Genomic DNA, 25,799 nt, shown 5'->3' with positions numbered 1-25,799 from the left:
GTTTGGCAACCATGGATTTTTTTCCATAGAATATTAGGGCGTGTTCGGTAACTATTATTAAAATGGTTAAAACCATGTTTCTAGGTGTGGAGAATGACCAAAGCAAAAGGGCACACTAAAATCATGTTAGGAAAACATGAGCCGCAAAGTCCGTTTCTGCAGATTCTCGTTTTTACGCGACTCTATGATGAGAATATCTACTATTTTAATGCATATAATTTGATTATTCTCTATTTAGTTGATCTTGGCTTTCCTATGGACCAGTGGCCTTTCCTATGGAGCAGCATATAAAATTGAACAATTGAGATGGTGAACTCTTAAAGGACCCTACTCCATTTCGACGTTTAATAGGACGTCTCATTTATTTGACTACCACTCGACCAGATATACTCTTTTCTGTTCAAATTCTCAGTCAATTTATGTCACAACCGAGGAAGCCTCATCTTGATGCTGCTACTAGACTTTTACGGTATTTAAAAGTATCTCCTGGTAAGGGAAATATATTCTCTGCTGACAATGATTTACAAATTTCTGCGTATTGCGACTCGGACTGGGGTCATTGTCCAATGACACATCGTTCCACTACGGGCTATTGTACATTTCTTGGCTCTAGTCCTATCTCATGGAAAACGAAGAAACAAGCTACTATTTCCCGATCATCTGCTGAAGCTAAATATAGGGCCATGGCCAATGCATGTTGTGAATTAACATGGTAGAGATACCTCTTTCGAGATCTTGGCTTTCCCCATATTGGACCTATGAAGTTGTACTGCGACAACAAATCTGCAATTCACATAGCTGCCAACCCAATTTATCATGAACTAACAAAGCACATAGAGCTTGATTGCCACCTCATTCGAGAGAAGATCCAATCCGGTGACATCAAAACAACGTATGTACCAAAAACTTCCCATCGGGCAGATATATTCACAAAACCATTGGGCAGAGATCAGTTTCAATTTCTTGTCAGCAAGTTGGGCTTTCTCAATGTTCATGCTCCAACTTGAGGGGGAGTGTTAAGAGATTTTTGGCCAGATCTCTACTTTGGATATTACAAGATCCTTAGGCCAAGATTGGGCATGATTCATTTCTATCCTTGGCTCCATATCTCTGCCATGATCCATTTCCATCTTTAGCTGAAGATTGTTTATTTCTATCCTTGACTACATATCTCTGCCATGATCCATTTCCATCTTTAGCTAAAGATTGCTGGCAAATTATTTCCATCTCTATTGTAATTGACAACCAAGATATCTGCTGTAATTTATTCTGTATATTTGACTTTCTTTTGTAGTATTCTAATCCTGAGATTTCTCTACAATCTTTGGATCCTAATTTATTCTTGTAATTGTATATATATACCTCTAATGTAATGAAGAAATATGCACATCATTCTTCTATTCTAAAATCCCATTCTTAGCATTCTATTATGAAATTCTGTTCTTAACAGTCTGGGTAGACAATCTCATTGCTATGTTTGTTAGTTGGGAGAAAAGAAAAGAAAAAATTAACACAAAAAAAAGATACTGATAACGGACTAATATGCGAATTTAGCATATAAAAGCATCAATAAGTATGAATTATAATGACTTTATAGATTGTGCTTATGCATCTCATTTTATTAATAATGCTCATCTTAATTTCATTAGATTAGATAAACACCATGCTACTAATAATCCTAATAATCCCTTATTTCTAGTGATGGATGAAAAAGAGTATAGCTTATTCAGAAATCTGCATGGGAGCCTAAGCTTGACAGTATGCGGCAACTTCATCAGCATAGGAGACAGGCAAGTGCATACCCAGGAACATTTTGTGCCAACAAGGTTTGTTGCTCATATCGAGAACAGCCTTACAACATTGAGGTTGTATCGACAAGGAGCCAGGTGGATAAACGATTGAGTGAGTGCAGTTGGGTATCATATCAAAAGAATACCAACATGGATCCCTGTATAACTGCCAATAGGGAAATGGTGAGGGTGGAAGTGCACCTATAACCTCATATTTAGGTGAAGATGACGAGAGCTCACGTGCGAGCCCTGGTGTGGCACACATGGCAAGTAAGGGCATCAACAAGAGCATGGCTACCTCAACCCCTTTCCTCATCATATCCTATCTCTTTTCTTAGCTAGTCCTACACCTCCCTTCTTCTTTGATTTGTTGATGTATGAAATTTCAGGAGTGGTGTTATTTATAGAATAGGAATGCACATAAATGTGGTAGATCTTGAAACGACTTCTCTTTACTCTACATTTATTCTACATGACCCATAAATGGATTGTTATGTAGTTTACTTTTACGTTTTTGATGTGTTATTTCATTTTATTTAATGAAAGTCACCCAACTATTTGTTTTGGATTGTTATGTAGTATTGATTGAGTCCAAAATTTTGGATTTTGAGAATTGATTTTTATTAAATGATGAATATTTTATTGAAGAAGAAAAACAAAAGTAAACTTAATTACCTAGCCGAGATGGACGGAGTAGAGGGATACATGCTGACAGAAAGAAGGGCGAGAAAACAGGGAACGACAGTTGGTCTCTTTCTTCTCTCGTCTCCCAACTACGATTCGGAGGAAATCCAAGTCTCTAAAATCCGCGTATCAAAATGCCTTAGAGTTGTGTTATATTTCAACAATACCCCTCACCTGTGCCCCCACGATTTTTTTGTTTGTTTGTGTAGGTTGATAATGGTTTCCATCCACAACCTTAGTTTTCCCCTCTTCGCCACACTTGGAAGTGTGTTAACCGTGAGTAATTCCTCATAGAAACCCTCATTCTTCCCTTGTTTATTATGTGATGATTAGTTTAGGAGTTCTTTAACCTATTAAATTCTTCAAATTCTATGTGGATTGATGCTGTAGCCATGACGAGGGCGATTACATCAAGTTGTAGTCTGACTGGACCCAGTATTCCTTGCACACACACGTGAGATTGTCTTACAACACATGAAAAAGTTTTCTTGCCCTTCTTTTACTGGCTTTTCATGTGATGAAGGTAAAAATTCTCTTCATTTCCAAATCCTTCATACAACCCAAATCAAAAACCAGCAACCAAGTCAAAAATCATCACCAAATTCACAAGAGAACTCTTCCATGCTAAATAAAATGAAATAACACATCAAAAACGTAAAAGTAAACTACATAACAATCCATTTATGGCTCATGTAGAATAAATGTAGAGTAAAGAGAAGTCGTTACAAGATCTACCACATTTATGTGCATTCCTATTCTATAAATAACACCACTCCTGAAATTTCATACATCAACAAATCAAAGAAGAAGGGAGGTGTAGGACTAGCTAAGAAAAGAGATAGGATATGATGAGGAAAGGGGTTGAGGTAGCCATGCTCTTGTTGATGCCCTTACTTGCCATGTGTGCCACACCAGGGCTCGCACGTGAGCTCTCATCATCTTCACCTAAATATGAGGTTATAGGTGCACTTCCACCCTCACCATTTCCCTATTGGCAGTTATACAGGGATCCATGTTGGTATTCTTTTGATATGATACCCAACTGCACTCACTCAATCGTTTATCCACCTGGCTCCTTGTCGATACAACCTCAATGTTGTAAGGCTGTTCTCGATGTGAGCAACAAACCTTGTTGGCACAAAATGTTCCTGGGTATGCACTTGCCTGTCTCCTATGCTGATGAAGTTGCCGCATACTGTCAAGCTTAGGCTCCCATGCAGATTTCTAAATAAGCTACTTTTTTCATCCATCACTAGAAATAAGGGATTATTAGGATTATTAGTAGCATGGTGTTTATCTAATCTAATGAAATTCAGATGAGCATTATTAGTAAAATGAGCATGTGATGCATAAGCACTATCTATAAAATAAAAGCCATTATTATTCACCGTTGTTGGTGCTTTTATATGCTAAATTCACATATTTGGTTGTTATCGTTTTATTTCTTTGTACTAATTTTTATTTTCTCTCCTAGCAAACAAACATCACATTCATTCATGAAGGATATAGCAGGAAGTCGATCTCGATGAGCTTGAAATCTATTTATTCGCCATCGGTTTGCTAAAAGGTCCCTAGTATTTTTTGATCATTTGAATCTTCGTTCTCCCTATCTAGTGTCTCTCAAGGATAGGGATGTTGCTTTTCATACTTAAATGTATCATCTTTCTAGGGGTCCGCGTCAAACCCCAGCTTACCTACCAAAAAAACGTCACAACTAGATTATTTACCCCGACTCACATAATTAAATGTAGAATAATCAAATTATATGCATCAAAATGGTAGCATCATTCCAGTTATTAAGGGCGTTGAGAAAATCCACCGGGCAAGTCAACTGATCGTGCGCAAATTAAACGGAAAAGTACAAGTAATAAATCATGCCACAAGATGACCGTGGTTCTGCCAAGCCACTCCATGAGCGAGAAGCACGATCTTCCACTATGAGAAAATAATATACAAGGATTACAATGGATTAAATCCAAAACCACAAACCCGCAACCTTTTCCTTCCTTCTCAACCCAAGACCGTACAAGAAAGTAACTCAAGAGAAAACCCAAGAAGAACTCTCTCTCTCTCTCTCTCTCTCTCTCTCTGCCGCACCCCTTTGCGGCCCAGTCTCATCTTCCTTTCTCGTTAAAGATCAAGAGTTTATATACTTAAGGTAACCTAAACCAAAACTACTTTCTATTTTGGCTTATTGCGCAATACAGAAACCTCTACAAATCTGAGTGTTAGGATCATCCTATCGAGACAATTTATGGCGTGCGGGCTAATCATGTGGTTAGTGTGTATAAGGAGTTGTCCAAATATTATTCATTGGATTGGATTCCCTCTAGTTCATATTGAGTAATTGGAAATGGATTTCATCTACTTTATTAATGGTTGAGAATTGTTGGAATAGCAGTTAAAACTGTGTAATTAGTGGTTGAAAGGGTATCAATAGTGGTTACAACACTATGAATAGTGGTTAGTGTTTATGAGGAGTTGTTCAAACTCTCCCCACACTGGTTCAGGGTTGTACAAATGCTGTTCAATGGATTGGATTCCATGCGGTTCATTTTGAGGCATTGGATTGGATTTCATGTACTTTACTAGTGGTTGAGGATTGTTGGAATAGTAGGTCAAATTGTGTAATTATTGGTTGAAAGAGTATCAATAGTGGTTGCAACACTGTCAATAGTGGTTACAACACTGTCAATAGTGGTTGAAGATTGTTGGAATAGTGGTTAAAGCTGTGTCATTACTGGTTGAAAGGGTATAAATAGTGGTTGCAATACTGTAAATAGTAGTTAATGTGTGTCAGGAGTTGTTCAAACCCTTCCCACACTAGTTCAGGGTTGTCTAAATGTTCTTCATTGGATTGGTTTCCAACTATTCATATTTTGTCATTGGATTGGATTTCATCTGCTTAATAGTGGTTCATAGTGTTTGAATAGTGTTTCGTAGTTCTGAAGTGGTGGTTTAAAGTGGCTTTTCATCCCGCAAGGACTGTGCAAATGGTAGGGGCAAAGGCTTCATTTATCTACTTGAAGAATGTTGTATCATTCGAATATGTTGGGGGAACGAAGATGTGTTTAATTGTGAATCGCAAAATAAATTTCTTAGAATTTCAGTCTCTAATACACAAAAATTGGGACTAAAGCAACCAAGGTTTCAATGAATTGGAATAGCAAATAATTTCCATGCATTTTGTAACCTAAATGTGACTAGCCATGTGAAAGGAAAATTTTGCCTCTACCACGAACATCAGCTAAATCAACATGTTTGTTGTGAAGGCTTTTCCTCTTGACCCATATATTTACGTATAGAAGACACCTCATATGCATAGTCAGAAGAAAGAAAAAAGTAATCAGTCGGCCATTAGCTCTGGTTGTGAAGGTATTGTCCTAGTCTCCTAGAGCACAACTTGGAGAAGGTGCCAACTTCTTCGGATTTAGGAAAAGATGGATTTTTGTCTCAAAAGGGTGAAGTGACCGATGTCTCCAGGTTACCTATCAAGATTTGTAATTTAAACACTCATTACAGGGACCAGTTATGGAAATAGTGAAAAAAAAAATATCGGTGTCACTCTATTTTCTCTAGCAGAATAGCATTGCAAAAGGAAACATTATCCAATATTCCAATTTACAGTTCATCGTTATAGTCAGAAAACAAAAGTAAAAAAAAACACCCAGAAACTGAAATATGCTCTGGAAGAAATTCCCAAATGAAATTTTAGCGACACTCTCCCTAAAACCACAAAGAGAGAGAGAGAGAGAGAGAGAAAAGAATTACAAAGTACTCAGAAGCTGAAATATTTTCTATAGAAATTATCATTAATTATTATGTTAACCCCAAGAGTTAACATAAAAAGAAGAACCCAGAAGCTGAAACCTACCAACAAAATTCTGAGATAAAGTGTGATTAAATTTACACTCTATAGAGCCAGAACTCAACCTAAACTTAATTTTAAAAAAAAAGAAGAAAATGAGAATGGGGTCAAAATGCTCACGAAATGACGCGGGGCTTGACCGAGAAAGGGAGAAATAAAGTGTTTGGGGAAGTCACTTGCAGAGTAACAGATGCAGAGAGCCATCCTAATTTCAGACTAAGGATGACTCCAACCCTTTTGTTCGAGTCGAGAATCTCTGGTAGAAACAGAAGCGCTATTTATACATTTAGAAGAATACCACGTGGCGTGTGAAGGACCACTGTATTTTTTTCTTTTCTTCTTTTCCCCGGAAAGGAAAGGAAAGGAATTTTCATTTTCCTTGGAAAGCCTCTTTCCGATATATTTAATCGGAAACCAAATCTCAAGAAACAGGGAAAAAGTCAATTTTCATGTCATTTTCAGCTTTTAAATAAGAAATTCCACATCTGATAATATTTTTCCCTGGAAAAGAAGTGAACACAAAAATTTTGTCTTGTCAAGGAAAAAAAAGGTTGTTTTCCAGGAAAAACAGCACCAGCGAAAAGAAGTGAACAGATTTGAGGGGCCATAAATAGATTGTTATGGAGTTTACTTTTGAGAAAGAGAGAGAGAGAGAGAGAGAGAGAGAGAGGGAAATGCTAGGTAATTTTTGAGGCCCACTTTCCAGGAGAGAACAGCCACATCAGATGAATTAAATGAATAAGACAAAATCTGCCAAAAAGTGAGCCTATATGATGTTGTTCTCTCCTGCCTGTGAAATTGCTTTCCGTGAAATTCCCTAACAAATCCCAAATTAAAAAATGGTAAAATTAGTTATTACCACGTACGTACAACAGTTCTTAGAGGCAACCTCTCGTTTTGGGCTGTTTGCATGCATGAGTCTAACGATAACTTGTCGCAATCCATCGCTCTGCAAAGCCTACGCCTATGCTAGGTTATGGACGGATGACCATAAAAACATCATCTTGATTAACTCTGGTGTTGATCATTAAAATATCATCTTAATTAACTTTGGTGTTGATTTCTTCATGGTCCAACTTCTTAGGATGATCCAAACAGTTCACTTGATGGGCCACCACATGATTAGGCCGCACGCCATAAATTGTCTCCATAAGATGATCCTAACACTCAGATTTGTAGAGGTTTCTATATTGCACAATAAGCTAAAATAGAAAGTAGTTTTGGTTTACCTTGAGTATATAAACTCTTGATCTTTAACGAGAAAGGAAGCTGAGACTAGGCCGCAAAGGGGTGCGGCTGAGAGATAGAGAGAGAGTTCTTCTTGGTCGTCTTCTTCGGTTTTCTCTTGGGTTTCTTGTACGTGTTAGGAAATAATCCTAACGGTGGATGTGGCTTTTGCAAGATCGACGGTCAAGATCATTTGGTTAGTTAATTAGTTTTGTGAAAAGTCATTAAGGAAAAGACTTTATGTGAAAAGGTATAAATGTAAAGAGACATTTGGGGAGAGGGATCGGCGCGATGAGGAGTCGCATCTCTTCCCACAAACGCTTATAAAAAGGTACTCTTGGGTCCTATTTGGACACAACGAATTTGTTTCCAAACTTTGAGAATCCACGCTTGAAGAGGAAGGAAACCGGTCCCCATCACTGACTATTGTGTAGCAAAGAGAAACCTTAAGAGAAAGAAAAACAACATTCATGGCTTCCGGTATGTCTTTTTCTCATTTCAATTTATTCCATATTGTTATCTGTGATTTTCTCAATATTGAATCGCTAAGATCCGTTGCCGGTGTTCATATTGTATCGAACACTAACATGTGGTATCAGAGCCACGGTTCTAGCGAGAAAACGGAGAGAAAATCCGATTGAAATAGAGTTTGTGAAAAAAAAATTTGGGATTTTTTGACATCGCTGGAAAACAGCGTGCCGCCGGAAAACGGTTGCTCCGACCGGTGATTTTCCGGCATGGATGTGAAGTTCGTCGAGAGACGAGTCCAATGCAACAAACGGTGCCTAAATCCGATGTCAAACGAACCCAGAAAATGAAATCGAAATTTGTTGTTTTTTTTTGGATTTTTCTGGAATTTATTACTGCTGTTGGAGAAGACGATGAACAGTGATGGGCCGATGGCCCGCACAGGCCCGTTAAGGATCCATCAAGGATCCGCGATTTTAAGGAAGGCCCAGTTGACCGATAAGGCCCACAAAACCCGTCCAAGCCCACCAGACCCAACCCAAACCGGCCCAGGGACCATTTTTGGGTCTGGCTAATATTGGTTTTAGGGGTTTGGAACCCTCCTGAACCCATTTTTGGAGTCAGTTTTTACATTTGAGCACTGTATTATATGGTTACAGTGTAAATTCAACAAATTTTGGTTTTATTTGTTTGATTTTGAGTCAAATATTTTTTGGGTTTTGGGCCGGGTAAATCCGGATTTAGGGGATTTCCACCCCTCTGAACCCAAATTTGATGTCTGTTTTGGCTTCCGTTACAATGTAAATTTTTGAACATTTTTTGAGTTGGTTTTTTAAAAGTTGGGTTTTGTGTTTGGTTTAAATCTCAAACACTTAAGTCACTTAAGTCACTAACCCAATACCATGAGATACTTGTGAATCATAATTTTGGTTCCAATAAGAGAAGTACAATTCAATCAGTTGACCCATTTTGTGTAATTTTTCCAAAGAAAAACCCATTAGAATTGAATTCTGGTTTTTCATGGAACATGAAAACGGGTTTTATGTACACATGTTTGTACACTTTGTTCATTATTTTAGTTGAAGATGCACTATATCTTGTTATGATTAGTCACTAAATGAATGAACAAAGAATTGTGATTCCGACTGGGAAACGGAATTGCTTAGGATTAGTGGTTTAAATAAAGAACAGTGTCACACATAGTGACACATCATGAACTACAAAACCACTTTAAGTTGCGTCTATTTGTCCAAGAGCAACACTCAGCCCAACGGATGACTGTTGCTTTGCACAAATATGCGGTGTGAGAGGGCTAGGCCTGGATAACTTGGTTTGTGGTTGCGCTTCTGCCCAACGGTGATGTGTACCTTAAGTATAGAGTTATTTGGCCCTAGTTAGTCTCATGGATGAGAGCCAAATGTGTGTCGTAGCACGGCCCAACGGACGACCCATGATGATACGCTGGTGTCTCCCTAGAATCACATTTATGTGTTTCTGTGATTCTAGGCAATCCAACTGACTTTCCTAAAGATAAATTGACTTAAAAATGGAACCAAATGTGTATCGTGGCATGGCCCAACGGACATCCCACGGTGACACACCGGATGTTCCATCAAGAACACACTTATGTATTTTGTGTTTCTGTTTACTTTAGTCATTTATTTTAAAGTTGGATTACATTAAATCGTGGATTTTACTGAATAAACTCCTTTTGTGGATTTAAATGGTGTCTTAGATAGTGAGCAAAATTGTAACTGTCCGTCCTTTTCTTCTACAGCATTGAATCCTAGTTCTATCTCTAGTTATTTGTCCGGGATCGAGGTTTTGAGTGTGACTAATTTCGAAAAATGGAAGGATCATATTCACATAGTCTTAGGGTGTTTGGACCTAGATTATGCACTTAGGAATGACAAACCTGAAGTGCCTACTAATGAGAGTACTGCTGCGGATTTGGCTACCTATGAAAAATGGGAATGGTCAAACCGCATGAGCCTTATGATTATGAAAAGCACAATCTCTACCTCTATCCGTGGAGGCATTCCCGACTCAGAGGAAAATAAGGAATTTACTGCTAGAGAGTACCTACAGGCAGTAGAGGATCAGTTTAAGGGATCGTCTAAGGCTCTTGCCAGTACACTAATGATGAAGATGATCACTATGAAGTACAATGTAAGTAGTGGTGTGAGAGAGCATATTATGCGAATGAATGACATGGCCTCCCAGCTAAAGAAAATGAACATGGAGATCTCTGAGGGTTTCCTTGTTTATTTCATCATGACATTTCTTCCTGCGCAGTTTACTCCATTTAAAATTAATTACAATACGCAGAAAGAGAAGTGTGAAATGAGTGAACTCATAGCCATGTGTGTTCAAGAAGAAGAGAGGTTGAAGACCGAGCAACCTGAAAGTGCTCATTACACCACAGAGGGAATGTCAAAGGGTCATTTCAAGAAGAAAACCAAAGGAAAGGGCTTTGGGAAATGCAAGAAGAAGGTAGCAGGTGGTTCAACTCAGCAGAGCTTGACCGGTGGGATGAAAAGTCGCATTAGGTGCCATTTCTGTAAGAAACTTGGTCATATAAAGAAAGAGTGCTCCAAGTATGAAGAGTGACTGCATAAGAAAAGTAATAATTCAGTTTTTGTTTGTCATGAATCTTTCCTTGTAGATGCTCCTAGAAATACCTGGTGGATAGATACAGGTTCCACTATTCACATCTCGAATTCCTTGCAGGAATTTCAAGAGAGACGGAGACTCGGGAAAGGGGAGCGAACCATTAAGATGGGAAATGGAGTAGAAGCAGACGTCAAGGCTATTGGCACTTTTCGTCTTGTATTAGATAGTGGCTTCATTATGTATTTGGAAGACACATTTTATGTACCTGCCATGAGCAGAAACCTTATATCTGTATCCAGACTTGATTCCTCTGGATTTGAATTTAAGTTTGGGAATAAAGGTTTTGCATTACTCCATGATTCCAATGTTGTTGGTTCTGGTCCTCTTGTGGGCAATCTATATATGATTAATTTAGATAGCTCGTTTGCACATTCTCTGTTATCCATGCATGTGAATGAGGAAATCAGTTACCGTGGCAATAAACGGGGTCGAGTTGATGAAAACTCTTCCAGTTTGTGGCATAAGCGTTTAGGCCACATTTCCATTAGTCGTATGGAAAGACTGGTGAAGGATGGAGTTCTTCCTCCTCTTGACTTTTCTGATTTCGGGATTTGTAGGCAGTGTCTTAAGGGTAAACAAACCAAAACTAGTAAGAAGGGCGCCACTAGGAGTACCGGCTTGTTAGAAGTTATTCACACTGATATATGTGGGACATTTCCTACTTTTGCCCTAAGTGGCGAGAGATATTACATTACCTATATCGATGACTTTTCACGTTTTAGCTACGTCTATCTCATCAAAGAAAAGTCGGAAGCACTGGATACCTTTAAGATCTATAAGGCTGAGATTGAGTTACAACTTGACCAGAAGATTAAGGTTGTGAGGTCCGATAGAGATGGGGAGTACTATGGCAGATATTCCGATACGGGTCGCAGTCCACGTGCGTTCGCACTTTACCTACAGGAGAACGGTATTGTCGCTCAGTATACGATGCCAGGTACACCTGAGCAAAATGGTGTTGCTGAGAGACGAAACCGTACTCTTATGGATATGGTGAGGAGCATGATTTGTAATTCACCATTGCCTGAGTCCTTGTGGGGAGAAGCATTTAAAACAGCTGTTCATATCCTAAACCGTGTACCGAGTAAAGCTGTGGCTAAGACCCCTTATGAGTTATGGGCCGGTAAAAAGCCTAAGCTAGGATATTTGCATGTTTGGGGCTGTATGGCTGAAGCCAAAATATATAATCCACAGTTGAGAAAGTTAGACGCTAGGACCATCTCTTGTTACTTCATAGGTTACCTTGAACGGTCTAAGGGTTATAGGTTCTATAGTTCTACTCATAGCACCCGGATTGTAGAGACTAGACACGCTGTATTCTTAGAGGATGGTGATCTCAGTGGGAGTTTGTGGTACCCGATCCCGCGAGAGGGGTGTGGGCGCGAGCCGCCGCGCGCTCTCTCTTGGTCTCTCGTAACCACGCGATTGGCGTGTGCATTTTATGATTGATTTGAATTCATCTTTCATGTGAACTTGGGATCACTAAGGCAACCCGAATTCCACACGAAAGAAAATGACAGAGTCGCCACCTAGATGTGGGATCTAGGACCCATAATTGACCAGAAATCTAGACTCGCTACCTGGTTACGAGAATGGAAGGTATGGGGATTTATCCACCACATGCACCATTCCTGCCCGATAATCGGTCTTCGATTCCAAAAGCTAACTCTTTTGAATTTATTTTAAATGGCTCATTCAACTCTATGTTTATGTGCGAACTAAGTGACATGCATCCTAGAATTCTAATTTCAATGGAAAGTCCTAAGTGATTTGATTAAGCATTTACAAGAATATTAATATACAAAACACCACAATTTGTTTGTGGTGCCGACTCGCGGGTGGTATGCCATCAGACATCCAAGCTGCCTACGTACCCAAGCCTCACTGGGATCAGAGTCGACGTAGTTCGGTGCACCTAAGCTAAGCTACATATGCCTAACTCAACTAGGACACCGACTTAGACGGATTTGACTGTTTGAACAGTTTTAAGAGGAATTATTTAATTCAAGTTGAGGATTTTATTATCTTAGGATTTCATCTAAGATGCTATATGATTCTTATCTGAATGCAAGTTGTCCCTTAGACTAATGCAGGTTTGCCTTACATCCTAGTTTACTAGGCTTGTCCTAGGGAAAGATTGGGTGACTAGTGTAACTAGACCTATGGCACGGTTGCTATACATAGCAAACGTCCGTGATGAGGCTGGACTCCTGACTCTAGGACTCCCTAAAACCTAGGACTCCCTAAAACTTAGGACACGACACGACACGACACCAGTGTTCCTAAATTGGGCTCTAAGGGTTCCTAAAGGAATTTTGAATCCACCGGCTCTTGGGAATCTCGAATTCTTTTGGGTTTGTGGAAACTTTTAGAGTTTTCTTGAAGCTTTTATTATCTGAAGGTATTTAGTGTGTTTGGTAGCTTTTAAAGTTGTTTATTTAGAAGGTTTTAGTTTCATTTGAAATTTTTAGTGGTCTTTTGGTTAATGGCTTTTAACGGATTTTTATCAGTGGATTTTAAATGGGTGAATTTTAGTTTTGTTAATTTTAGGTTGGATGTACTTTAGATTAATGTCTTTCGATTTTGGTTTGGAAAATGACGTTAACACAACCAAGTTTTGACAATTGCACAAATTCGACAAACCATTGACCGTTAAAAGATCTGACAAATGCAGCCCACTAAAACTGTCGTAACTCTTTAACCGCTTGGCCAAATTCAACGTACAAACATGCGTTGGAAAGATCTTTTATAGGGCTACAACTTTGTAGTTCTCCATTGTTTGTAAATCTGTGATTTAGAGGTTCGAATTTGTGTTGCAAACAAAAGGACAGCAACATTAAACTGGAAATGCCTAAAGGTGTGCCGCAACCATTTTGGACTTAACTTTTTAACCGCTCGCTGTCTGATCTAGCACGAATACTCGTTGGAAACGGCACGAAAATATCTACTACTTTGTAGTTAACCATTTCCCACGATTCTGTTGTTTAGAGGTCGAAAAATCTGTTTAAAGTCTAACAGCTAGCACTATGACGGGAATGATATTGGCACCCCCATGTTTTCTTTTGATAGTTCTTATTTTTTTAGTGATTAAAAGACGGTGAATATGAAAAATGGCTTGAATGGGCCTGAGATTAGATTCAAATGGGATGTTTGAAAAAGGGGTTGTTTTTATCTACTTGGCAAGGTGGGGTATGGATATTGGGTTCTTGAGATTGAGTGGGGGCTGTTGTTATCAAATTGGAGTGGGGGCTGTTGTTATCAATTGAAAGATGGAGGTTTTGTAAGCCAAATTAAATGGGTTTTGATAATTCATGTAAAATTCAAGTTTTCTTTCTTGTAAATGTTCAAAATTTTTAATGAATTGTTTTCCCAAAAGAAATCTAAATTCCCTAACAAGCCAATGATTTCAACATCCCATCGCAAATAGGTTCTAATGACCCTAACACATTAATTATATTTAGCATAAGTGAGAACATGACCAAGGCCAAACTAGTACAAAATTAAACATGACATCAACCAAAATATACGCAAAACAACACTCAATCCTATAAATATAGAAAAGAAAATAAAATTCCAAAAGACATACCTTTTTGTAGACGATATTCCATGCAAACTTATGGAGAAGAGGGATTTGGTCTAGAGAGAGGGCTTGAATTTTCTAAGAGAGGGGTTCTCTCCTCTTTTCTTTTTTTTCCTCTTTCTCTTTGGTGAGATGAGAGGGTATTTATAAGAGAATGGGATAGGAGGTTAGGTGAGGTTAGGTGAGGTTAGGTAAGGTTAGGTGAGGTTAGGTGATGTTAGGTGAGGTTAGGTGAGGTTAGGTGAGGTTTGGATGGTTATGATGGGAGGAGAGGTTAGGTGAGGTTAGGTGAGGTTTGAATGGTTAGGATGAGAGGAGAGGTTAGGTGGTTTTGGATGGTTAGACCCAGGTCATGATCTGCCATTGATCTAACGATTTACGGAAATCGGGTCTCGGAATGGAATCAGGGTCCGGGCTATGAAGTGACCCTAGCTTATTTTGTCCCGATTGATGATCCGTAAAGTCAGATCAAGATATTAATGACCTAAAACATATAAATCAATGATAGAGGGGGTTCTCACATGGATTTAACACACTAATTTATTTGTTGATTAAAACAAAACAAAATGGGGTGTCTACAGATGCCCCTCTTTGGTAGAGATGACGTAGTCATTGAATACCAAAGTTAAAAATGACAGAACCATTTTGCGTAGTTTTAATCGACAAAGGACTCTCTAGATACAACGCACCTTAACATAATGCAAAACCTTAGATGAAACCCTAGAACTTGAATAATAATAAAAACTCGATGCGGCGCCGTTCACAAACGGGCAATTAGAGAATGAGATATCATTTTCGAATGGATTCTGAAGGGAAAGGACAAAGATCGCTCTCAAACAGTTTTTAGAAGGAGATGAGACGCCGCTCACAAGCGGGTTCAACGAGGATAAGAAGCATTCCCAAATGGACTTGGATAATGAGGCACCGTTCACAAACGGCCTCAAGGAGGATAGAAAACCATTCACAAATGGACTCGAGAAAAGAGGCACCGTTCACAAACGGGCTCAAGGAGAAGACAAGACCATTCACAAATGGACTCGAGAAATGAGGCACCGTTCACAAACGGGCTCAAGGAGGAAGATACCATTCACAAATGGATTCGAGAAAAGAGGCACCGTTCACAAACGGGCTCAAGGAGAAGACAAGACCATTCACAAATGGACTCGAGAAATGAGGCACCGTTCACAAACGGGCTCAAGGAGGACGATACCATTCACAAATGGATTCGAGAAAAGAGGCACCATTCACAAACGGGCTCAAGGATAAGACAAGACCATTCACAAATGGACTCGAGAAATGAGGCACCATTCACAAACAGGCTCAAGGAGAAGACGAGACCATTCACAAATGGACTCGAGAAATGAGGCACCGTTCACAAACGGGCTCAAGGAGGACGATACCATTCACAAATGGATTCGAGAAAAGAGGCACCATTCACAAACGGGCTCAAGGATAAGACAAGACCATTCACAAATGGACTCGAGAAATGAGGCACCATTCACAAACAGGCTCAAGGAGAAGACGAGACCATTCACAAATGGACTCGAGAAATGAGGCACCGTTCACAAACGGGCTCAAGGAGAAGACGAGACCATTCACAAATGGATTCGAGAAATGAGGCACCGTTCACAAACGGGCTCAAGGAGAAGACAAGACCATTCACAAATGGATTCGAGAAATGAGGCACCGTTCACAAACGGGCTCAAGGAGAAGACAAGACCATTCACAAATGGACTCGAGAAATGAGGCACCGTTCACAAACGGGCTCAAAGAGGACACGAGACCATTCACAAATGGACTCAGAAAATGAGGCACCGTTCACAAACGGGCTCAAGGAGAAGATGAGACCATTCACAAATGGACTCAGAGAATGAGACACCTGTTCACAAACGGGTTCGAAGAGAAGACGAGACCATTCACAAATGGGCTCGAGAAATGAGGCACCGTTCACAAACGGGCTCGAAGAATTTAGGGATTTTTTTATGAACTTGAATTTGACGTAGGAATGGATTTTTATTTTTATTTTTTAATTAAGGATTTGGATTTGATAAATTTTTTTATTTTTGGAAAATGAGGTACCGTCCGCAAACGGGCTCAAGGAGAAGATGAGACCATTCACAAATGGCCTCGAGAAAAGAGGCACCGTTCACAAACGGGCTCAAAGAGGACATGAGACCATTCACAAATGGACTCAGAGAATGAGAAACCTGTTCACAAACGGGTTCAAGGAGAAGACGAGACCATCCCCAAATGGCCTCGAGAAAAGAGGCACCGTTCACAAACGGGCTCAAAGAGGGCATGAGATTTTTCATGAACTTGAATTTGACGTAAGATTGGATTTGTTTGAATCGGGGATTGGTTTTGATGAATTTTTTATTTTTGGGAAATGAGGTACCGTCCGCAAACGGGCTCAAGGAGAAGACGAGACCATTCACAAACGGCCTCGAGAAATGAGGCACCTTTCACAGAAGGGCTCAAAGAGGACATGAGATTTTTCATGAACTTGAATTTGACGTAAGATTGGATTTGTTTGAATCGGGGATTGGATTTGATGAATTTTTATTTTTGGGAAATGAGGTACCGTCCGCAAACGGGCTCAAGGAGAAGACGAGACCATTCACAAATGGGCTCGAGAAATGAGGCACCGTTCACAAACGGGCTCGACGACACAAGATAGCTTTGATTGATGAATTCAACAATGAAAAATTTAGAGATTTTTATGAATTTGAATTTGACGTAGGATTGGATTTTTTGAATTGGGGATTGGATTTGATGAATTTTTGATTTTTTGAGAAATGAGGCACCGTCCACAAACGGGCTCAAGGAGGACATGAGACCATTCATAAATGAACTCAGAAAATGAGGCACCGTTCACAAATGGGCTCAAGGAGAAGACGAAACCATTCACAAATGGACTCGAGAGATGAGGCACCGTTCACAAACGGGCTCAAGGAGAAGACGAGGCCATTTGCAAATGGGCTCGAGAAAAGAGGTACCGTTCACAAACGGGCTCGAAGAATTTAGAGATTTTCCATGAACTTGAATTTGACGTAAGATTGGATTTGATGAATTTTTTATTTTTTTGAACTCAATGAAATCGGGGATATTATGGATCGTGCCCGACAAAGATGTTGGAAACTAGGACTTTGACGAATGATGAAACGGCAAACCTTTAGAACGAAGAACCATTACTAGCAAGAATGGATTAGGAACATTTTTATGAAACTTCAACAAGATTTTTCTCAAAGAGACTGCTGGTCTTGTCTTCTGGGGATTTTGATAACTGAAACCTTGAACAAGACATTTGAGATTGGTAATTTAGAACAACGACTCTCTTGGATATTAACATGGAAAAGCGGGATCTGCTTCTTGACAGGTGTTTAGATAAACATTTCTTGACCAGGATAACTAACCGGAAGGGAATTATGAATTTGAATGGTTCATCTTTCTGAGAAATTGGCTCAACCACCATTGCATCTGAGGTTCTTCCAAGCTTAAGGTGCCTTCCTGGGGTATGATCTTTTTACGGAAGCTGGGCTTTCTGATGTTTCTACTTCTGAATTTTTCTGAGCTGATCTTCTTTGAAATGAAGTTGTTTGACTAAATTCTCGAGCTCTTTCAGGTATAATTGCAGGGAGCTGCCTAGGCCTGGCCTCCTTCACCAAGACAGTTACATCATTTGGACATAGGAACGACAATTGACTCTTTCTAAAGAGAAAACTTAGATGAAAGGCACTACTCAAAGGATTGAGCAGCCCTGAAGGAGTGAACTTAGAATAATAAAGATTGACTGACTATACTGACAAACATAGTGATGCTTCTGACTTAGTTAATGTTTTGTTTGGTAAGTCTATCCTTTCAAGGAATAGTTTTTCAATTGGTAAACACCGGACTTCTTCCTCGAAACAGTAATGCCTCAAGAATTTAATTACGACCCCTAAGATTGCTTAGCTTCAATGCCCCCAGTTTTGAGGATATCACTTGAATTTGCTTGAACTTCAGTTGATCTTCAGTCTTGATACCGGCTGTTGCCTTCTTATACTGATTCTCTTACCGTGACCAAGTCACCTCTTCAGGGTTTTTAACTTGGCGGACCGCGCTAGCCTTAACTTTTGCCTGAACCACCTTTCTAGGTTTTCGATCCAGCAGGCTATCCCCTTAGCTTTTGCCTAAGCCGCCCTTTCGGGTTTTCAACTTAGCAGGGGAATGATCTTAAATTTTGCCTAGACCGCCCTTTCAGGTTTTCAGTCTAGCAGATCTTCAAACTCCGTTATTTTTCTTATTCATCATCATTTCATTTTTTTATTGTATCTCAGGACCTAGCTCATTAGTTCTGAACACCAGAAGGACTTTTATAGGTAGGATAGGGCTTTTCAAAGAATGGCTTAAGGCTCAACAAAGATTTCGACCGAACCTGTGAACAGGTCGCCTACATATCCCAAGGTAGGAATCAGGTCGTGTGTAGTTCAGGGCGAATGCCCCTAGTTTGAAGATAAATTGTTTGATTTTTTTTTCCTTTTTTCTTTTCTTTCTGGAACAATTAACTTCTCTTCTTTTGGAACTTGTCCCTCTCTTTTTTTTTTGAAAGGATTGAATTTCTTTTCCTTTTTGAATCGACCGAACTCGGTTCAACCGAGTTGCCTACGTACCCCAGTATAGGGATCAGGTCTCGCGTAGTTCGGGGGAATGCCCCAAGTTTGATGGGTTTTCAAGAAAATTTGATTTAGGCTCGAAGGGTTTGCAAATCGGTATTCTTTTGACATTGGGTTTTGATTTTGGGATTTAATCGGCCAAAGGAGGCCTTTCGATGTTCAGATTGGGAATCGATCTAGGTTACTAGAGTCCCTCTGGTACTGATTATTTTTTTTTCTCTTTTGTTTTTTTTTTTTTCGCGGAGTTTGACGGCATTTCCAGGTAAGAGATAATGGATCTTCTTCTTTCAAGATTCTAATACGTGCTTTTGACTTTCATAGAGCGAAACTTGTTCTTTGACATCCTCCATCTATGGATTCGTACTCTTGATATCTGATGACCACTTTTCAATACTTGTTCTTGAACTTCTTATCTTGAATTTGTTGGCTTCATGTTATGAATTTGAGAACCAAGGTCATTGATTGGAAATATGAAAGTTATTTCCACTCTATGCCCCTTGCATAGCATATGATATTCACTTCATTCTTTCTTGAACCTTCTATCTATGTCTTGCCCCTGGTATCGGTTGTAGCTTTTCTAGACAATCTTCTTATTCTTGAAATAATTTTATCAATTCTTCACACTCTTTAGAGGGTAATGTATTTTCAATCGGCATTCACTGAATCAAAGTTTCAGTGCCAGTGTTTATCATTTCAATTTCATCTTTGAAAGGTTGGGATTGGCGCTCCTCCTCTCGTTCAAGTAATTGCTGTGACTCAAGTGGAGTTTCGTCAATTTTGTCCTCATTTGAAGAGGGAGTCTTATTTTAAGATCAGAAGCACACTTAAGAACAGACACAAGTGAACTTTTTGGAACTGACCGAAATTTTATTTAAAGAAAAGCTATTACATCAGACGACCTATCCTGAACATGCTCAGGATTCACAACTCTAAATAAGAAAGGGAAACAGAAGATAACTTGCCTGGACTAGGCATTGACCTTTAACTGTAAGACCGGACTCAACAATTATACTGACCATGATGACTGACTCAACATAAAATAGTAAGTGACTAAAACTTTAACTGCTGCAACTGTTTGGCGTTGAAGGCTCGGCGAAGGCTGGTTCGTTCTGAACATCATCATGGCTGATACTTTCAATTTTGGACAATGATGACTGATTCGCATAGGGAAATGCCCCTAGCTCAAGGATTCTGAGAGTGAACTCTGAAGGACTTAGCAAAATAATCTTGAAAAAGGTAGCCCCTAGAGGAGGAACAGACCAGGGGTACAAGCAAGATTGGATTATCTGGACCAGGCATGATCAGATCATGAGAACGCATAATCGAAAGATTGTGAGATTCTGCATCTGCCAGTTAGGGGATGGCATGAAGATACGATTGAATTGTATGATAGAAGAATCAAAGACGCACGATCAAGAGATTAGATGAGATAGCATAAGATTGCTTTCAACGGATAGATCATGAATGACTAATCCTATGAGATCTTTGGAAATGATGGGATTTATATCCTAACCCCAAAGGGAAAGTTTTTAATCTTCACACATTTTAACAGTGTTACCTGAAGGCATCAACCCTAATCCTAATCTATCGGAGTGGAGAGAGGATCTCGACTCATGACTTTGTTTGTGTACCTAGGACCGATCGTAGCCATTGGAAGATGGTCTACGGCCTAATCTAGACACAAATAGGTAGGATATCCTAAACTAGGCTCACACACGTGATGCACATGTGTTCGTATACTACATGCATGTGTGGGTTAATCTAGGGGTAAGGCCAAGAGTTCCCTTAGCGCGAATCCCTGTTCGATATACTGTACCAGTGTCCGGCGTATCAGTACGTGAACAAGAGATCCGTTTACGTACCATAAAGGTACTAGGCTAAGGGTGGAATGTTTCTCTAGCACAGAGGCACCAGGTGATGAAATCCCAGTCAACCATGCTAGATAACACTCCGGGTTCCTAAAATAGGACGTGTGTGCACGTGAGATGCAAGGGTTTAGATGCAAGTGATGTAAGTGTGTGCAATATGTTTGCGCAATCTATGATGCCTTCAGGTTTTGTTAGATTAAGTTCAAGTAAAATGTGATGAGAAAATAAAACAAGACAAACTAATCTGACAAGTATACAAGAGATAGAGTTTTCATGAGCCAGTTAAAATAGATTCAAATAAGTTATCCTTTGGAATTGTGATGAAGTTAGGTGATCCCCAGCAGAGTCGCCAGACTGTGGTACCCGATCCCGCGAGAGGGGTGTGGGCGCGAGCCGCCGCGCGCTCTCTCTTGGTCTCTCGTAACCACGCGATTGGCGTGTGCATTTTATGATTGATTTGAATTCATCTTTCATGTGAACTTGGGATCACTAAGGCAACCCGAATTCCACACGAAAGAAAATGACAGAGTCGCCACCTAGATGTGGGATCTAGGACCCATAATTGACCAGAAATCTAGACTCGCTACCTGGTTACGAGAATGGAAGGTATGGGGATTTATCCACCACATGCACCATTCCTGCCCGATAATCGGTCTTCGATTCCAAAAGCTAACTCTTTTGAATTTATTTTAAATGGCTCATTCAACTCTATGTTTATGTGCGAACTAAGTGACATGCATCCTAGAATTCTAATTTCAATGGAAAGTCCTAAGTGATTTGATTAAGCATTTACAAGAATATTAATATACAAAACACCACAATTTGTTTGTGGTGCCGACTCGCGGGTGGTATGCCATCAGACATCCAAGCTGCCTACGTACCCAAGCCTCACTGGGATCAGAGTCGACGTAGTTCGGTGCACCTAAGCTAAGCTACATATGCCTAACTCAACTAGGACACCGACTTAGACGGATTTGACTGTTTGAACAGTTTTAAGAGGAATTATTTAATTCAAGTTGAGGATTTTATTATCTTAGGATTTCATCTAAGATGCTATATGATTCTTATCTGAATGCAAGTTGTCCCTTAGACTAATGCAGGTTTGCCTTACATCCTAGTTTACTAGGCTTGTCCTAGGGAAAGATTGGGTGACTAGTGTAACTAGACCTATGGCACGGTTGCTATACATAGCAAACGTCCGTGATGAGGCTGGACTCCTGACTCTAGGACTCCCTAAAACCTAGGACTCCCTAAAACTTAGGACACGACACGACACGACACCAGTGTTCCTAAATTGGGCTCTAAGGGTTCCTAAAGGAATTTTGAATCCACCGGCTCTTGGGAATCTCGAATTCTTTTGGGTTTGTGGAAACTTTTAGAGTTTTCTTGAAGCTTTTATTATCTGAAGGTATTTAGTGTGTTTGGTAGCTTTTAAAGTTGTTTATTTAGAAGGTTTTAGTTTCATTTGAAATTTTTAGTGGTCTTTTGGTTAATGGCTTTTAACGGATTTTTATCAGTGGATTTTAAATGGGTGAATTTTAGTTTTGTTAATTTTAGGTTGGATGTACTTTAGATTAATGTCTTTCGATTTTGGTTTGGAAAATGACGTTAACACAACCAAGTTTTGACAATTGCACAAATTCGACAAACCATTGACCGTTAAAAGATCTGACAAATGCAGCCCACTAAAACTGTCGTAACTCTTTAACCGCTTGGCCAAATTCAACGTACAAACATGCGTTGGAAAGATCTTTTATAGGGCTACAACTTTGTAGTTCTCCATTGTTTGTAAATCTGTGATTTAGAGGTTCGAATTTGTGTTGCAAACAAAAGGACAGCAACATTAAACTGGAAATGCCTAAAGGTGTGCCGCAACCATTTTGGACTTAACTTTTTAACCGCTCGCTGTCTGATCTAGCACGAATACTCGTTGGAAACGGCACGAAAATATCTACTACTTTGTAGTTAACCATTTCCCACGATTCTGTTGTTTAGAGGTCGAAAAATCTGTTTAAAGTCTAACAGCTAGCACTATGACGGGAATGATATTGGCACCCCCATGTTTTCTTTTGATAGTTCTTATTTTTTTAGTGATTAAAAGACGGTGAATATGAAAAATGGCTTGAATGGGCCTGAGATTAGATTCAAATGGGATGTTTGAAAAAGGGGTTGTTTTTATCTACTTGGCAAGGTGGGGTATGGATATTGGGTTCTTGAGATTGAGTGGGGGCTGTTGTTATCAAATTGGAGTGGGGGCTGTTGTTATCAATTGAAAGATGGAGGTTTTGTAAGCCAAATTAAATGGGTTTTGATAATTCATGTAAAATTCAAGTTTTCTTTCTTGTAAATGTTCAAAATTTTTAATGAATTGTTTTCCCAAAAGAAATCTAAATTCCCTAACAAGCCAATGATTTCAACATCCCATCGCAAATAGGTTCTAATGACCCTAACACATTAATTATATTTAGCATAAGTGAGAACATGACCAAGGCCAAACTAGTACAAAATTAAACATGACATCAACCAAAATATACGCAAAACAACACTCAATCCTATAAATATAGAAAAGAAAATAAAATTCCAAAAGACATACCTTTTTGTAGACGATATTCCATGCAAACTTATGGAGAAGAGGGATTTGGTCTAGAGAGAGGGCTTGAATTTTCTAAGAGAGGGGTTCTCTCCTCTTTTCTTTTTTTTCCTCTTTCTCTTTGGTGAGATGAGAGGGTATTTATAAGAGAATGGGATAGGAGGTTAGGTGAGGTTAGGTGAGGTTAGGTAAGGTTAGGTGAGGTTAGGTGATGTTAGGTGAGGTTAGGTGAGGTTAGGTGAGGTTTGGATGGTTATGATGGGAGGAGAGGTTAGGTGAGGTTAGGTGAGGTTTGAATGGTTAGGATGAGAGGAGAGGTTAGGTGGTTTTGGATGGTTAGACCCAGGTCATGATCTGCCATTGATCTAACGATTTACGGAAATCGGGTCTCGGAATGGAATCAGGGTCCGGGCTATGAAGTGACCCTAGCTTATTTTGTCCCGATTGATGATCCGTAAAGTCAGATCAAGATATTAATGACCTAAAACATATAAATCAATGATAGAGGGGGTTCTCACATGGATTTAACACACTAATTTATTTGTTGATTAAAACAAAACAAAATGGGGTGTCTACAGAGTTCTGTGCCTAGGTCACTTACTTTTGAGGAGAACCGGGTATTTGTTCCAATACCGGTAATCCAAGAAAGAGTAGTGTCGATTCCTCCACCTGAGGATATTGATGCACCAGATGGCACATTGGAGGTTTCGCCCCACATTCCTGATGCTCCAACGACGATTGTCGCTGAGCAACCTGTGCGTAGATCACAGAGAGAGAGGAGGTAAGCCATCTTAGATGACTATATTGTCTATTTAAACGAGTGTGACTACGACGGTGAAATGGATAATGATCCACTTTCATTTGGTCAGGCCATAAATAGTGACCGATCAGCTCAGTGGCTTGAAGCCATGAAGGATGAGTTGCTCTCGATGGAAAATAACCGTGTCTGGGAACTCACCGAGTTACCTAAAGGGGTCAAGCCTGTAGGCTATAAATGGGTCTTTATGACCAAAAGAGACTCTAAGGGCGGAATTGAAAGATATAAGGCCAGACTAGTCGCTAAGGGGTTCACTCAGAAAGAGGGAATAGACTACAAAGAGACTTTCTCTCCAGTATCAAGGAAAGACTCTTTAAGGATAGTTATGGCTTTGGTGACTCATTATGACTTAGAGTTACACCAGATGGATGTGAAGACTGCATTTTTAAATGGTGACCTTCATGAGGATGTCTATATGATTCAGCCTGAAGGTTTTAAGGCTGAGAACGAAGAGCACCTAGTCTGCAAGCTTAAAAAGTCAATTTATGGACTTAAGCAGGCTTCTAGGTAGTGGTATCTGAAATTTCATGAGGTAGTGTCTAGTTTTGGGTTCAAGGAAAATGTTGTAGATCAATGTATATATTTTAAGGTTAGTGGGAGTCGATTCATCATCCTAGTGTTATATGTTGATGATATACTACTTGCCAGTAGTAACCTGGGCATGCTGAAAGAAACAAAAAAATTTCTCTCAAGAAATTTTGATATGAAAGATCTTGGTGAAGCTTCCTATGTCATAGGAATTGAGATTTATCGAGATAGGACTCGAGGATTGCTGAGATTATCTCAGAAGACCTATATAGAGAAAGTCCTTAAGAGATTCAGCATGGATAAATGCTCCCCTAGTCCTGCTCCTATAGTTAAGGGCGATATATTCAGTCAGTTACAATGTCCCAGGAACGCACTGGAACGGGATGAGATGAGATATATTCCTTATGCTTTCGCTGTTGGTAGTCTCATGTATGCTCAAGTTTGTACCCGTCCAGATATTGCATTTGCAGTTGGCATGCTTGGGAGGTACCAGAGTGACCCAGGTTTGGATCACTGGAAGGCAGCCAAAAAGGTTATGCGTTACATGCGAGGGACTTCAGATTACATGCTCACATTTAGAAGATCGGATAGCCTTGAGGTGATTGGCTATTCTGATTCCGACTTCGCTGGTTGTCGGGACACCCATCGGTCCACTTCTGGTTATATTTTTATGCTTTCAGGAAGACCTATTTCTTGGAGAAGCGTCAAACAGAGAATGATGGCTTCATCCACTATGGAGGCAGAGTTTATTTCATGTCCGGAGGCTTCGGCTCACGCCTTATGGCTGCGAAATTTTATTTCATGGCTTCATTTGATTGATTCTATTGAGAGGCCGGTGAAACTTCTCTGTGATAATTCCGCTGCGGTTTTCTTTTCCAAGAACAAGTCTGGAGACGGCTCGAAGCATATAGATCTAAAGCATCTTGTTCTGAGGGAAAGAGTTCAGAATCAGCATGAATCTGTGGAATACATAAGTACCGCACTTATGTTGGTGGATCCCTTGACTAAAGGCTTGTCACCAAAGCTCTTCAGAGAGCATGTAGCGCGCATGGGA

The 25,799-nt window shown here is 39.7% G+C and overlaps 2 long non-coding RNA genes across 3 annotated transcripts; both read right to left on the bottom strand.

Annotated features, from left to right (window-relative positions):
• Positions 1-3,099: 3,099 nt before the first annotated feature.
• LOC143858070 (uncharacterized) lies at positions 3,100-15,003 on the bottom strand. Its single transcript, XR_013238855.1, has 2 exons — positions 14,297-15,003; positions 3,100-3,726 (listed from the first exon to the last, which is right to left on the bottom strand). It is a non-coding gene; the product is annotated as an uncharacterized LOC143858070 (long non-coding RNA).
• A 4,785-nt stretch (positions 15,004-19,788) lies between these two features.
• On the bottom strand, positions 19,789-23,844 carry LOC143858315 (uncharacterized). Of its 2 annotated transcripts, none has more exons than XR_013238899.1 (2): positions 23,404-23,844; positions 19,789-20,288 (listed from the first exon to the last, which is right to left on the bottom strand). It is a non-coding gene; the product is annotated as an uncharacterized LOC143858315 (long non-coding RNA). The 2 variants fall into 2 exon arrangements; XR_013238900.1 differs by having other exon boundaries at positions 19,789-20,228.
• Positions 23,845-25,799: the final 1,955 nt, after the last annotated feature.

Source organism: Tasmannia lanceolata, unplaced genomic scaffold (assembly GCF_043159265.1).
Source record: "Tasmannia lanceolata isolate RefF3 unplaced genomic scaffold, GAP_Taslan_0.1 ptg000025l, whole genome shotgun sequence".
Lineage (NCBI taxonomy): Eukaryota > Viridiplantae > Streptophyta > Magnoliopsida > Canellales > Winteraceae > Tasmannia > Tasmannia lanceolata.
This window is presented reverse-complemented; position numbering and strand designations above follow the sequence as displayed.